The sequence below is a fragment of the Pseudorca crassidens genome, chromosome 2 (genome assembly GCF_039906515.1).
Source record: "Pseudorca crassidens isolate mPseCra1 chromosome 2, mPseCra1.hap1, whole genome shotgun sequence".
Taxonomy (NCBI): Eukaryota; Metazoa; Chordata; class Mammalia; order Artiodactyla; family Delphinidae; genus Pseudorca; species Pseudorca crassidens.
This window is the reverse complement of record NC_090297.1, coordinates 43,232,255-43,247,448: the sequence shown is the minus strand read 5'-3', so window position 1 is coordinate 43,247,448 and position 15,194 is coordinate 43,232,255. Positions and strand designations below refer to the sequence as shown.

General features: G+C 42.5%; 1 pseudogene; it reads left to right on the top strand.

Moving 5' to 3' along the window:
- Positions 1 to 1,930: 1,930 nt before the first annotated feature.
- LOC137218732 (ski-like protein pseudogene) overlaps positions 1,931 to 15,194 on the top strand; it is a 29,935-nt pseudogene continuing 16,671 nt past the window's right edge.

The window sequence follows — 15,194 nt, the reverse complement described above, 5'->3', positions numbered from 1 at the left end:
GCTAGAGCCCATGCTCCACAACAAGAGAAGTAATGACAATGAGAGACCTGCGCACCACAAAGAAGAGTAGCCCCCACTCGCCACAACTAGAGAAAGGACACGCACAGCAACGAAGACCTAACACAGCCAAAAATAAATAAATAAAATAAATAAGTTTATTTAAAAAAACAGTTAATTAAACATGTCCTGCTTCTACAATTAGCTAGCTGCTAGCACAGACCTTGGTCATTTTTGTGTTTCTCAGAACACCAAAGACAGGACCTGGCACTTAATATTAACAACTAAAATTTTATAAAGATCTTTCACAGATTACAAAGCTTTTTCAGATATATTTATCCTAAAAGCCTTGCAAGATAAGTATGATAACTATCTGCATTTTACAGACAGTGACATTGAAGTCCAAGATTAAGAACCAAGGTAAGTGGTCAGGTATCCTTCTGTAACACCACAGCTACCAGAAAAGGCTCTCAATAAATGTTTGTTGGTTGAATCAGCTGTCCCTAGAAATATGATTTTTCTAAGATTACCACCATTATCTGTCGCTATAAGAAATGACTGTATTGCCACTTAAGATTTATAGCTTTGCTAGAAAACAGATACTTTCACTCAGTTTGACAAGGTTAATTAACTTTAAACTTATTACCAGTGATTCTCAAACTTTAGTAGGACTAATAACTGGGGAGCTTGATAAAAGTGAAGCTCCTTGGGCCACCACCATCTCTAGAAATTCTGATTCAAGTGGCCAGGAATCTGCATATTTTAATAAGCACTCTTAGCTGATTCTAATGTTTGTAGTCTTTAGGGACACACTAAGAACTGAATTAAATTTTTTTAACCCTAAATTCATCTACCTCCCCCAAATTTTTTAATGGAGCCAATATTTTACAGTTATAAATATTTAAGCAAAAATTTTACAAAAACAATACAAGGCTATGGCATCGAATAGGATAGGTCCCCAAAAAACCTTTAATACCCAAAACCTCCCTAGACCTGGAGAGTCACATGCTGCACAGAAGGTAAATCAGGGGTCTTTTAGGTAGTTACCCATGTTATTCTGTTTTAATTGATGAATTCAACTATGACTGCAATGTAATTTAGTAAAACATTTTTATAGGTCTTATACAAATGACTGGATGTTCAACAGTAAAATGGAACAGTTAACTTTGAACCTAATACAGAGATAATAACTTAATCACCAACAGTACCAGCCCATTTTAAACTTTAAATGACCATCAAAATGTTCTGAGATTATGGGTGACTTTTCCCCCATTATTAAATATTCACTGAGGGTTGGCATAGTACCTCTCTGTACTTTCTGAACTTTCTACAATAAGTATATTTTTTTCAGGATTATAAAAGTTTTATAAGTATTTATTAATCCTACAACCTTCACATACATAATGGGAAACAAGAATAACCTGAACCACATTTATCATAAACCACAAACACCCAAATATCTGACTTATGGCACCAACTGTAATCACTAACTTTTTTTAAATTAATACCAGAACAAATCACTTAACTACTAAAATTTAGAGTATGTCCTATTTCTATCAGGTATCTGTTATTAGCATGACTTTTTAAAATCCTCTTGTCATCTATCCTATGGATCTATTTAGGGAGACAATTTTGTAACGAGGACTGAGGCATTAAAATATTTACACTCTCTCATGGCGGGGCGGGCGACCAGACCTTTGGTGTTTTGTTTTGTTTTTTTAAGATATTTTCTGATTGTATTTATCTAGGAAACTTAACATCGCAAAGCTGGGAGGGGGCTTTCTCCAAGGCAAACCACGCTTAGAAGCAAAATGTAACAGAAGAAGGCAAAGATGAGCTACCGGTAGGTGATGAAATTTCACCTCAAATAAGACGCAAACGGTTGTTTTCAGCCCAGTCAGGTGGGTGAATGACACTCCAGGAGTTCCTAGGGCTTTCAGGGCCCCGCACTTTCTGCGCTCTCTCTCTCTCTCCCTGCCCTCCCGCCCCTCCCCCCGGGACTCTGCGGGACTCAGCATGGGGCGCGGAAAAGCCCAGGCTGTTCGCAAACAGGCGTCCTCTGCCTCCCTCCGGGATGTACGTGCGGGGCCCAGGGTAAGAGGCTGCGCTCGGCCCGGCGCCGGGGCCAACCCGAAGGGTGCCAGCTACCCTGCCAGTCCCCCGCTCCACACACCCGGCCGCCCAGGAGCCCAGGCCGGGGCGAGGGCTTCCCGGCGACGCGGGGCCTAGTCGCCCCCCACGCGCCTCCGGCCTCCCGGGGAACGCGAGAAAGAAGGGCTGAGGCCCCCCCCTAGCCGCGGGGTGGGGGAGGCGGCCGCAGCGGCAGGACGCCCCGTCCGCCTAGCCCGAGGGCTTGCCCAGGACCCTCCCGGGCGGCCGAAGGCCAGCGAGCACGGGACCGCGCCGCGCCGCGCCACACTCACCTCGAGCAGCGGCCGCCGCCACCTCAGCATGGCCGTGGGGGTCGTCCCTGAGCAGACAGCCTCCTCCGGAGGGCACCGGCCCGGCCCCAGGCGCCGCCGCGAAGCCTCCCACTCCTGAAGGAGCTGTGGTTGCCGCTGCTGCTGAGGCCCAGCGCCCGCCGAGCCGCATCGGGCTCCCGGGCCGCCGCAGCCACGCGGATCCCGAAGGAGCGCCGCTGAGCCGGGCCGGGGGCGCAAGGCTGCGGCGGGACAACCGAGGTGCTGCAAGCGGGGATCCTCCGTGAAGCCTCCAGCGTCGCCGTGGCCGCTCCTGCCGCCGGCGCCGCTGGGCCACAGCGCCCCCTGGACCCCACGCCCGGCTACGGCGCGGGGACTGCGGCGGCCGCCCGGGCACGAGCTGCAGGGAACGCGAGGGAGCGCGGCCTGGCGTTGGCGGGGCCCCGTGTTCCCTGCGCAGCCCTCGGGCCCCCGGCCCGCCCCCGACGACGCCTCCCGGGAGCCGGAAGCCCCTCGGTCCCCACCAACCTTGGTGGGTCCCCTCCCCTCTCCCCAGTCCTCAGGCCCTGAGCATCTTTGCACCTTTTCTTTCTCTCCAGAAGGTACGTGAACGTTCCCGTCACTCGGACCTTCACCTGAGAGCAGGGGTGTGAGGGAATCTCCTCGTTTTCATCTCTCATGATTCAAGGGGGATCCCTTCTAATCCCTGCAGTGTGTCTGGATGCAAGAAGAGTGACCCAGCACCAACCTTCCCCCCGCCCCCAATCCTCTCCCGAAACAGGTGAAGGAATTGTCTTTGACCTTAATTTTTTTGGATCTTGTGGCAGGGCATTTGAGGAATTTATCCTACGGATACCAAACCCTTAACCCCCAACCTCCCCCAAAACAGAAAAATAATAATAATAATAACATGCTGAGGAAGAAAAGACAATAGCCAACGAGTTGTCCTGAAATTCATAAATAACTTAAAGGTAAGAGAAGAACAACCATCTCTTCTAACTAACCCACTCCCCCACCCCCATCTCTACTCTTCCACCCCCAACCCCCACCAAATCCCAGGTAAGGCTCTGAAGGAAGGAAATCGTTATATAGCTGGGGCTGTGGAATCGTTCTGTTTACAGATACCCCATATTCCATCCCACTCAAACTCTAGGCTGCAAAATCAGAAGCAAGAACAAAAGAAGCAAGACTGTCAGAGGGAAAATAGGGAAAGAGAGAAACTCTTCAAGTCCTGTGGTCCCATACTTTTACAAATAGTATACATTATTTTATCATAAAGTGGTATAGTAGAATGAGCAGGGACTTTGGTGGCAGACAGATCCTGATACAACCAATTCCAGCTCTGTGGTGTGTAACTTTATGACCCTGGGCAAGTTATATAATATTTCGGAACCTTGGTTTTCTGATGCCTACCTTGCTGGTTGTTGTGACGATTGGAGATAATTTATGTAAAGGAACTGGCCCATGGAAGGTACTCAATAAATGTTAGTTCCTATTATCGTTGGTTCCAAAACACTCTTTCTTAGATTCAAGGTTGTTCTCATCTTTTTCTTTCTCTCTCAATCTGTGTGTGTGTGTGTGTGTGTGTGTGTGTGTGTGTGTGTGTGTTCCTGTTGAAAGATGGGTGCATCATTTGTCATCATTCTTGGTCTGGGTAAAATCTCCCTAAATTTCACTAATGGATTTATGTAACATCCCTCCACTGAAGAATAATACAGCCTAGTATACTGGATCCTATGACATTCTGTTGCATGGCAGATATCAGGATAGAACCAGTATAGTTTTCTGTATAGAAAAGAATTATAAGGCAATTTCACCTTACCTTAGGTTATGTCCTAATAATAATAAATCTTAATGAGAAAGTTATATAAGGTCTCTGGGAATTTTCAAATAATAATTGAGCAGCCACCTTAGAGAAAATATAACCTAACAGCTCTCTCCCAATCAATGAAAGCTGTTCCTGTGTGTACCTTCACCACCTACTTGTGAGTCACGTCGCCAGAAAGTCACTATCCCCTTTTTATAACAAGAGAAACTGGGGCTCAGAAGGAAACTGTGACTCATCCTCACAACAGCGCTATGAATTAAGTAGTATACTGCCACCATTCTACACGTGAAATGCATCCAACGTAAGGAAAACCTGGAAGTAGACCCTGAGATTCCTTCAGTCTCCCATCTGATGCCCTAACAGTCCTTTCTTCAGTATTTAGAAAATACTATAAGACTAAGTTACTGTTGCTAAAAAAATTTCAATCTAGAGAAATGGGCCCTTTAGTTGAGATTAGTATGGCAACCTAACATTAGCACTGTGCTTTCCAAGCCTAGTTCACTATCACCGCAGGAAATCTGCATTTGTTTATGAGTAATCATGCTACCCAGGGTGTAGCTACTACGTGAAGATGATTCATTTGTTCCCAGGACCAGTTTCCTCTTGCTTCCCGCTTTCCCTCCTTCTCTTCAAATTATGTTGCTCAAAGAGGCTGCCTTTATCATCACTACCACTTCCCTGATTATAGTAGTCCACTTTAAATCTTTTCATCCATGCTTTTATTCTGTTGTTTTGACTCTTCCTACCCAATCTGCTCTCTGCTTCTGAAATGTCTTTCATCTGTTCTCTTCTCCCCTACTGTAAATCTCTTTCATTTTAATCTACCTTGACCTGCTGTCAATTGATTTGGTTACCCTACCCTCAGTTTTGCATTGATTTCCACTACTATTCAGTGACTCTAAAATATCTCCTTGGGCTTCCCTGGTGGCGCAGTGGTTGAGAGTCCGCCTGCTGATGCAGGGGACACGGGTTCATGCCCCGGTCTGGGAAGATCCCACATGCCGTGGAGCGACTGGGCCCGTGAGCCATGGCCGCTGAGCCTGCGCGTCTGGAGCCTGTGCTCCGCAACGGGAGAGGCCACAACAGTGCGAGGCCCGTGTACCGCAAAAAAAAAAGAGTACATACTGTATAAAAGTTGGTTTAAAAGAAAGCACAAAACCTCTTCCATGCTCCCAATAATCCTTGTGCTTCCCAATTTATTTATAAGTACTCATTACTACACTGTCAGTATGTGTTTGCTTTTATGTCTCTCCTATCAGATTGTAAATGTTTGATTCATCTCTGTGTGCCCACAACCAGTCTCAGCACAGAGTACACCTCAGGGGATGTTAAGCTGAACAAAGCTGTGGCTTAGCGTGATGTGCATCAGGCTAGTGCATCCCACCCACTCAGTTACTTTTTGGGCCTTACCTGTTAACTTCCAGGGTCCACCAAAGAGTAAGATGCCCCTTCAACAGGCGATTGCCCTGCAGCCCAGAATTGACCCCAGCCTGCTGCTGCCAGCTATGGTCTCCCCCACCCCTCTGGCCAATCATAGCCAGGAATCAAACCCAAAATTCACAGTTACCTGTTACCAAACAGGAGAGCCCTAGAGCAAGCCAGAAGTCAGTAAAGCAACACAAACTTAAAAAGGAAATTGGGGACGTTTGGGAGTTTGTTAGGTCACTTGAGTCATTTCAAAAGGAACAAAACAATTCCCATTTTAGGAATGAAGCATAAGGAAGTAATCAAATATATGAAGAAAGATGTGCAAAAAGATGTTTATTATATATTTTACTATAGATTTATAACGTAAAAATGTAAGGAAAGCCTTAAATGAATTACAGTACCTCCACACAAATATTGTGCATCTGTTAATTGCATTTTTAAAGAATTTTAAAAGACATTGAATACTGCTCATGATTCAATATCAAATTGTGTTAAGTAAAAAAGATCATTGTATGATCCCAATTATGTTTTTATATATTTGTAAAATATATAAATATATTTATAAGGAAAAGTACAAAATGTTATATGTTTGTGGGTTTTTTTATTTTTTTTTTGTGGTAGGTTTTTTTATTTTGAAATAATTTCATATTTAAAGAAAAGTTGCAAAAATACTACAAAAGAATCCCATATATCTTTCACCCATATCTAACCACATTTGCTTTATTCTGTCTCTTTCTTGTGTGCACACGTGCTCTCATTCTCTCTCTTTCTTCCGTCTCTACAGAGAGGTAGATATAAATATAGATATTTAAAGAAACTACTGTAATTATTTTCTGATCCATTTATCCCTAAATATTTTTCAGTATATTTCCTCAAAATAGTACAAATACCGGGACTTCCTTGGCTGTCCAATGGTTAAGACTCCGCGCCCCCAAGGCAGGTCGCACAGCCTGATCCCTGGTTGGGGAACTAAGATCCCAAATGCCCCACGGTGGGGCAAAAAAAAAAAAAAGGTACAAATATCACAGTACAATTATCAAACTCAGAAAATAATATTGATACAGTACCATGACTTAGTCTATGACCTTATTCAAATTTAGCCAATTGTCCCACTAATATTCTTTATAGAAAAAGAAAATCACTTTTTTTTTCTGGCCCAGGATTCAGTGCAGGATCACACATTATAATTAGTGTCAAATCTCTTTAATATTCTTTAATCGGGAACCATTTCTCAGTCTTTGTTTCATATGACCTTGCCATTTTTATGGCATTTATTTTGTAAAATATCCCTCGATTTGAGTTTGTCTGATGTCTCTTCTTGATTAGATTCAGGTTATGCATTTTTGGCAGGAGTACTACAGAATTGATGTGTCCTTCTCAATGCATCACATCAGAAGACATGTGACACCTATATAGGTGATAGCAGTTTTGTTCACTTGATTAATTAAGGTGGTATCTGCCAGGTTCATGCAGTGTCAGTAACCATTTTGCTCTTTGTAATTAATAAATATCTTGTGGAGAGATCCCAAGTTTTAACATTCATTGATAATTCTTGCTTGAAACAGTTATTAGAATAGTAGTTGCCAAATTTCTAATTCCATCATTATCATTCCTAATACATTTTTTTATTTGCCTTCCTACTGTATGGGCAAACTTTTTGCTTCTCCCCCCATTTATTTGTTTATCAATTTATTGATTTATATCAAGATAAACTCATCAATTTTTATTTTATTCTGTGAATTTTATAATCATTAACCATCAGTTTTTTTGAATTTTTGAATTTTATTTTATTTTTTTATACAGCAGGTTCTTATTAGTTATACATTTTATACATATTAGTGTATATATGTCAATCCCAATCTCCCAATTCATCCCACCACCACCACCACCACCCCGCCACTTTCTCCCCTTGGTGTCCATATGTTTGTTCTCTACATCTATGTCTCTTATTTCTGCCCTGCAAACCGGTTCATCTGTACCATTTTTCTAGGTTCCACATATATGCGTTAATATACGATATTTGTTTTTCTCTTTCTGACTTACTTCACTCTGTATGACAGTCTCTAGATCCATCCACATCTCTACAAATGACCCAATATTCCATTGTATATATGTACCACATCTTTATCCATTCATCTGTCGATGGGCATTTAGGTTGCTTCCATGACCTGGCTATTGTAAATAGTGCTGCAATGAACATTGGGCTGCATGTGTGTTTTTGAATTATGGTTTTCTCTGGGTATATGCCCAGTAATGGGATTGCTGGGTCATATGGTAATTCTATTTTTAGTTTTTTAAGGAACCTCCATACTGTTCTCCATAGTGGCTGTATCAATTTACATTTCCCCTAAAAGCCCTAGTTCCACTTAATGGAGAATGGTATTTAGAAATTAAGATCTAGGTGGTAGGTGTGCTCATTACCACTATGGTGCCATTGCTTCTAGGCTCTCTCAGTAAGTAGAGCTAGAAAACACACACACACACACACACACACACACCACTTTTACTTGAACCTCATTTTTACTTTAAAGAACAGATGAACTCCAGTATTCAAACTTGGCAGACATTTTCTAGAAAATGGCTGAAGTGAGCTTGTCACTTCAAGGAAAGCAACTAACAGGATTTGTTGCCAATGATAAAATTCAAGCTTTCAGGTAAATATTAGAATACTGAAAAACTTGTATTCACCAAGATAAACTTGACAGCTTCCCAAACTTTCTGAAGGAATGGGTGGTTATTAACAAATGTTATGGAATGTTATGTTGGTATTTTTTTAATAGTGTAATGAAATATGTCAACATTGGGAAGGTCTGCATAACTCAGTGAACTAATATTTTTTTCAAATGACCAACGCATAATGTTACAAATATGTAATTGGGTAAAATATCCCTTTAAAGTGTAATATAGACCAAAAGATTTTAATGGAACAGAGTGCAAAAAATTAATCAGTATGGTTTCAGATTCCACATTGCAGCTAACCATTAAGAAATTACCACTTTTCGGGCTTCCCTGGTGGCGCAGTGGTTGAGAGTCCGCCTGCCGATGTAGGGAACACGGGTTCGTGCCCCGGTCTGGGAAGATCCCACATGCCGCGGAGCGGCTGGACCCGTGAGCCATGGCCACTGAGCCTACGCGTCCAGAGCCTGTGCTCCGCAACGGGAGAGGCCACAACAGTGAGAGCCCCGTGTATTGCAAAAAATAAAAAAAAGAAAAAATTGGACTTCATCCAAATTTCAAATTTTCTGAAATTGGTCATGGTGGGACTATTTATACTATAGAAGTTGGCAAACGCTACAAATCAGGGCTTGTTTTGTTAATTGTCTAGACTTAAGAAAGTGACAGAGTGAATGTTAATAATGCAGATTAAACTTAAAATTGTGTTGTATCTATAGCTGTTACGTTATGAAAAACAACAAAAATTGAGGAAATATTCTTCCAGCATTTGAAAACTATTACCTGATTCAGCAAATAAGTCACTCATATTATTGACAAATGAGTGAAGTTCCAATAGATGTCTTTGTTGTTTCACTTTCATCTTACTTGTTAACATAAAAATGTTAACAACATTCATGTCGGAACTGCACTCAGAGAGCTGGTTATTAAACATGTACCAGCACACCATAGGCTGGAAAGGACATCAATGATCCTATAATCCAGCATCTCTTATCATTTTACATGTTAGGGGCATGAAGCCCAGGACCTGCCCAAGGTCACAAACAAGTGAATGGATGGATGGTCAACCTTCGAATCATGTACTATTCTTTTACACTTTAACATCACCTCCCTGGGTATCCAGGAAAATATGTTTTCCATGACATGTCAGAGTGAGGATGGGCAGTGAAGATGTGTGAAACAGTTGTCATCAGTTTAGCTAATAAAAAGCCCTTCTCTCCAGAGTTCTAATGATGCTGTGTACCTCCCATGGGGTAACGAGGAGCCAGAAAAATCAGGACACAAGAAGAGACCTGCCAGGTGCCTCTCTCTATCCTGGCAGACAGCAATAGGGCAGGTAAACAAGCCATGCTTTATTTTTGGACTTTTCTCTCCTTACGCCCTGAGGCATTAAAGAGATTGGGGAGATATTCAGGCTTCTCTCTTCAATAAAGGATTAAACAGAGGCCTGGCCCCATGGAAGAGGATCATGTTCAAACTTGGCCTCCAGACCAAAGTTCTCTCCTTGGCCTCAATCACTTGGAACATCACTTCAGTATTATTTACCCAGAGTCTCCTTGGGAGGCAAGCCAAGGATTATTAATAATAATAGAAATTTACTTTTACATATATCCCTTTACAGTTTATAAGGCCTTTGTACATGCACCATCCTGCTTCAGCCCCATCATAGCCCTGTATGGTGAGTAGGGTAGGGGTTAGTAAATCTATTTTTTTTTTTTTTTTTTTGTGGTACGCAGGCCTCTCACTGTTGTGACCTCTTCCGCTGCGGAGCACAGGCTCCAGACGCGCAGGCTCAGCGGCCATGGCTCACGGGCCCAGCCGCTCCGCGGCATGTGGGATCCTCCCGGGCCGGGACACGAACCCGTGTCCCCTGCATCGGCAGGCGGACTCTCAAACACTGCGCCACCAGGGAAGCCCAAACCTATTTTATAGATGGGGAAATGAGGCTCAAAGAGACAGGGTGCCCAACTTCGTGGAACAAATTTTAGGACTGGAACCCAGATATACTGACACAAAATTCAGTTGTCTTCCATGGCACAAAAGTACTACAGCACAGGCCTAGAAGTATTCCGAGAATTATTATTAATGATAGTCATTAATAATAAAAAGTAGTTTGTTAGGAGAGAGAATAATTGAGCCAGAGAGGTCTTTGAGAAGCAGTTATTCAGGAGGGTCCAGGAAGTTCTTACTAAGGAAGTGACATGTAAGTTGGTACCTAAAGGCCAAGTAGCAGTGAGCCAGGAGACAGCGTGTGCAATGGCCTGGGAAACTGTGACAGTCAGCCAGTGTGGCCAGAGTGGCCTGAGCAAGTAGTAAGTAGCAAGAGATGAGACCAGAGAGAGAGAGGCAAAAGTCAGGTCACAAAGGATGTGTAGCCCATGGCAGGCAGTTGGGATTTTATCTCAAAGACAGTGGGAAGCCTTGGAAGGTTTTTAACCAGGGGAGGGATGTGATCCAATTTATGTTTAAAATATCACTGGCTGCTGAGAGGCAATGGAATTATAGAAACAATATTTGAAGCAGGGAACAGGAGGCTCAGAAATCCAAGCAAGACAGTAGCTTGGACTAATCTCAGGTAGTAGCAGTGGAGATGGATAACTCTGAGTGGATGAATTTGAAATATATGCCAGATATTGTCAAATAAGTTTTCTTATTTAAGCCTCACAACAACTCAGTGATGTAGGTATTCTACAGGTTTTACAGATTTTTTATTTTATAGATGAGGAAGCTGAGATTCAGAGAGGTTCAGCTTCCATATCATGCTTCCCTCTATATAACAATGATCGTCTCATGCCAAGTAAGGAAACTGAAGTTCAGAACCCAGAGTAGGTGTCAGGGTGATTAGCATGATAAAGCTCCTGTCAAAAGGCTTTGTCTTTTTCCAGATGAAAAAAAAATCAGTCTAGGTTAGGGAACTCCTATGGTTAGAGGAGGTTATATCAACTAGAGAACTGTATGTGACTCAGCACAAGGTCAGGCCATAGGACCCCTAGATCCCAGTAGTGTGGACTATTTGGCAACATGAAAAATTTAAACCCTAGAAAGGTGTAATTGTAGATTGATAGAATTTGAAAGACTTCTTACAGATAGTTGGGTACAAACGTCCCACTACACTGATGAGAAAACGAAAAACTAGCGTTCAGAGAGGGGGGAGGGGCTTACAAGGGTTGCCTGGAATGATAGTGGCAGAGTTGGGGCTAGAACCGGGTCTTCTGACTCCCAGCCTATCGTTCCCACAGAACTGAGTTCTGCTATTTCTTTGATAGGCCCAACGATCCTTTTACACTGAGATATTCCATATCAAATGAATTCCACGTGGGGAAAATGTGCTTTTGAGTAGAGGAAGGGGGACAAATCTCACTTCTGCTCCTAGGAGTTCCCTGCCAGAATCCCAAGTCATTATCTTCCCACATAACAACCTCTTAAATCCCCAAACAAAGCCTGCTCCCAGGAAAACTGGAGAGAGGGCCAGATTGTCCCCAGGATTCGAGGCTCCTATTCCTCCCTCTCTATCCCCTTCCTTCCCCAGGTGCTCTCTTTACTCTTAAAAGCATGCTTTGGGGAAAGGATCTTCTATCAGACACTTAACTTTGGCATGAATTGAGGAGAAGCAAATCCCAGTAAGCCAGGGCCCCTAAATTCTGCCTCTCACTGCTATGGGACTCTTGGGCAAATCACTGCTTCTCTCTGGGCCTGTTTCCTTATCTGTACAATGAGGATACTGGACATAATTTCTGAGGGACCTGCTAGTTCTGATCGTATGGGATCAGAACTTATCAGTTCCCACAACTCCAGATTCCTGCTACAGAGTAGGTTCGCCGGAACTCTTGGTTACCTAGTGAAGGGATGCTCATCAGGTGGAATGTCATCAGTGGCTGGGCCCTCCCTGCTTTCCCCCAACATCCTCATCTGGTCCCCCACAGCCTATGACTGGAAGCTCCTAGGATTCAGATTCGTTTTCTTCTCTGCATTCAAGGGAGGAATGATCCCCAGCCTTCACCCATACACCCAGCCTACACTTATACCCTGAGTATAATTTGAGGGTGGCATCTTCCTGCCTTAAAATATCTCCTCCCCCCACCCCACTGGGAGGAAGTGAGATGCTGATGAAATCACGAGAGTTGTGGAGTAAGTAGGCTTGGGTTTGAATCTAGCCCCGCCATTTTACCAGGTCTGTGACCTTGGGCAGGTTATCCCCTCATCCTCATATCCCCAAGCTCTGAATGCTCTGAAGATTAGGGTAACGTCTGTGAAATACCTGTTGAAGGAAAGCATATGGTAATCTCCTTTTCACTTAAGGAAAAAATATCACATTAGAAATAGAATGTTAAGAGAGCCGTCTCTCTCTTCCTACAAGTTTTTAAAAAATGAGGCGATGCCATCTAACTGCTTATTTTCTAAAAACCCAAATGCAATGAAGTCTTTTTTTCTTCCAAGTGTCCAATATATAATTTGTGTTCAATACATTTTTATTATCATTATAATTATGATTGTTTATTTTAAGTCCATTGACTCCACTCATAAGGTTCTGAATTCTCTCTTAAACAGAAATCTATTCAAAACTCTCTCCTGGGGCTTCCCTGGTGGCGCAGTGATTGAGAGTCCGCCTGCCGATGCAGGGGACACGGGTTCGTGCCCCGGTCTGGGAAGATCCCACATGCCGTGGAGCGGCTGGGCCCATGAGCCATGGCCGCTGAGCCTGCGCGTCTGGAGCCTGTGCTCCGCAGTGGGAGAGGCCACAACAGTGAGAGGCCCACGTACAGCAAAAAATAAAAATAAAAAAAAAAATAACTCTCTCCTGCTTAAAAATCTTCAGTGGCTCCCCATACCCTACACGATATAAAGCCCAAACTTTATACTGTCGTTCAGAGTTCTTAACACTCTGGTCGAACCTGCTTTTGCAGACTGGAACTTCTGGTATACTAAAAAAAAAAAGTGTAAGTTTTGGCATCCCACCTTAGCCACTTTTTCCTTCTCTGTGGTGCTGGGATAGTAATTTCTACCTTATCCATTAAATAATAGTAGCTTGTGATAGCTACTAATTGTTGCAGTTATTAAGTGCTGGCTAGTGCACAAAAATTTGACAAATTCATTTAATCCTGACAAGAGCCCAATAAAGTAGGTGCTTTTATTTTCAGATGAGAAAACTGAAACTTAGGTTAAATAATTATCAAATATAACACAGGCTTAAGCCCAGGTCTAGCTGTCATCCCAGTTCATGGTATAAGCCATTGTGCTAGAGTCTCCCTGAGGGCGTATGTTTGAAAGGGCTTTGTACACAGTAAGGCTGTGAAAATTGGCTATTTATCACTATCACCATCTTCTTCTTCCTTAGATCCAATGCTCTGATTACACAGAGCAAGTTATCATTCTTAAAGGCACCTTCACAGCTTTGTGCCTTTGCTCATATTGTTCTCTCTGCCTGAAATACTCTTATTTTCCTCTCAAAAATTCCTTTCATGAGACCCAGGTAGGAGATCACCTACTTTGTGAAGTCTTCCCTAACACGCTGGCATATCCCTCATCCCTTCAGTGGTAGACATTGAGACTTCTCCATCTTTGTGTCCTTGGCCCTGTCCACTTGGTAAATGTTCAATAGTTATTTGTTGAACTCATTAATCTTAAATCATTTATTATAAATTCAGTGAAACCAATCAAGGGAGTTTTTTATCTTAAGGGTCTTCAAGTATGCCGGAGAAAATCTAAAATGATTGCTGAGTGACACTTAGAAGATAGCAGTGTAATTCAAGCTATGTCCAACAGGTGGCACAGTAATCATGGTCAAAGCAGCCAAGGAAGTGCTCTTTTGAAAAGGGAGAGGGGTAACAACAATAATTAATATTTGCATAATGTTCACAAAGCTTTTTTACATATATTATCTACATGAATTTTTAACTCCCACTTTACAAATGAGGAGGGAAATAAGGGAACTTTTCCAAATCCCAGAATCTTTTCAGAACACAATATCAATCAATTAGGTAAGGTGATTTCAAGGGTCCACCAGAGACCCTGTGATCTTCCTTCCAAATTACCTCCCTCCTTTTTTGAAAATGTGTGAAATGTTACTTTAGGAGCGTCAAATATTTGGCTGAGGCTTTAAATTTTAAATATTTAAATGGAGGGTAGGGATAGGGGAATGTATGAAATACTTTAATTCATTTGCACTTTAGTGTAAAAAGTTTAAAATATATTCCTGAGAACCACTTGACCTAAGTGGGTTGGGTGGATGCAATAAGTGTTCATAAGGGCACTGGGGACATGAAGAAGAGCCACAAAGATGAGATGGCAGGTAGGGGTAGGATGGGAAACTATAGGAAGTGACATTAACTTAATTTTGCCATAGGCTAACCTGTCATTAACTTGATTTTGCCATTGCCAGAGGACTCCATTCATCAGGGGGTTTGTTACCCCAGGAATTGGAGAGTACAGTTCAGGACAGTGTAGAATCAAGTAAGAATGCCTGGGAAATTCTCAAGAAACCTTTCTGGCATCCTCTAGAGAGAAGGTAGAAAATCAAGAGTCAAATCTGGGGTTGTAAGAATGAAATCTGGAGTAAAATAGTAACGTCTGAAATTCCAAGTTTGGCACCTGGAGTTCAGTGTTAGAATCTCAGACTCTGATAGAACTTGGAGGTCAAAAGTAAAATACAAAAGTCACAGATTAGAACTTGTGTTCCATATAGCATCTTGGGTTGCTATTATTGAAATTCCAGAAGTAGAATTTCTTTTTTTTTTTGGCTGCTCTGTGTGGCTTGCAGGATCTTAGTTCCCCAACCAGGGATTAAACCCTGGTTCTAAGTCCTTTATATGTATTATTATTATTATTACATTTAGTGCTCATAGAAAAAA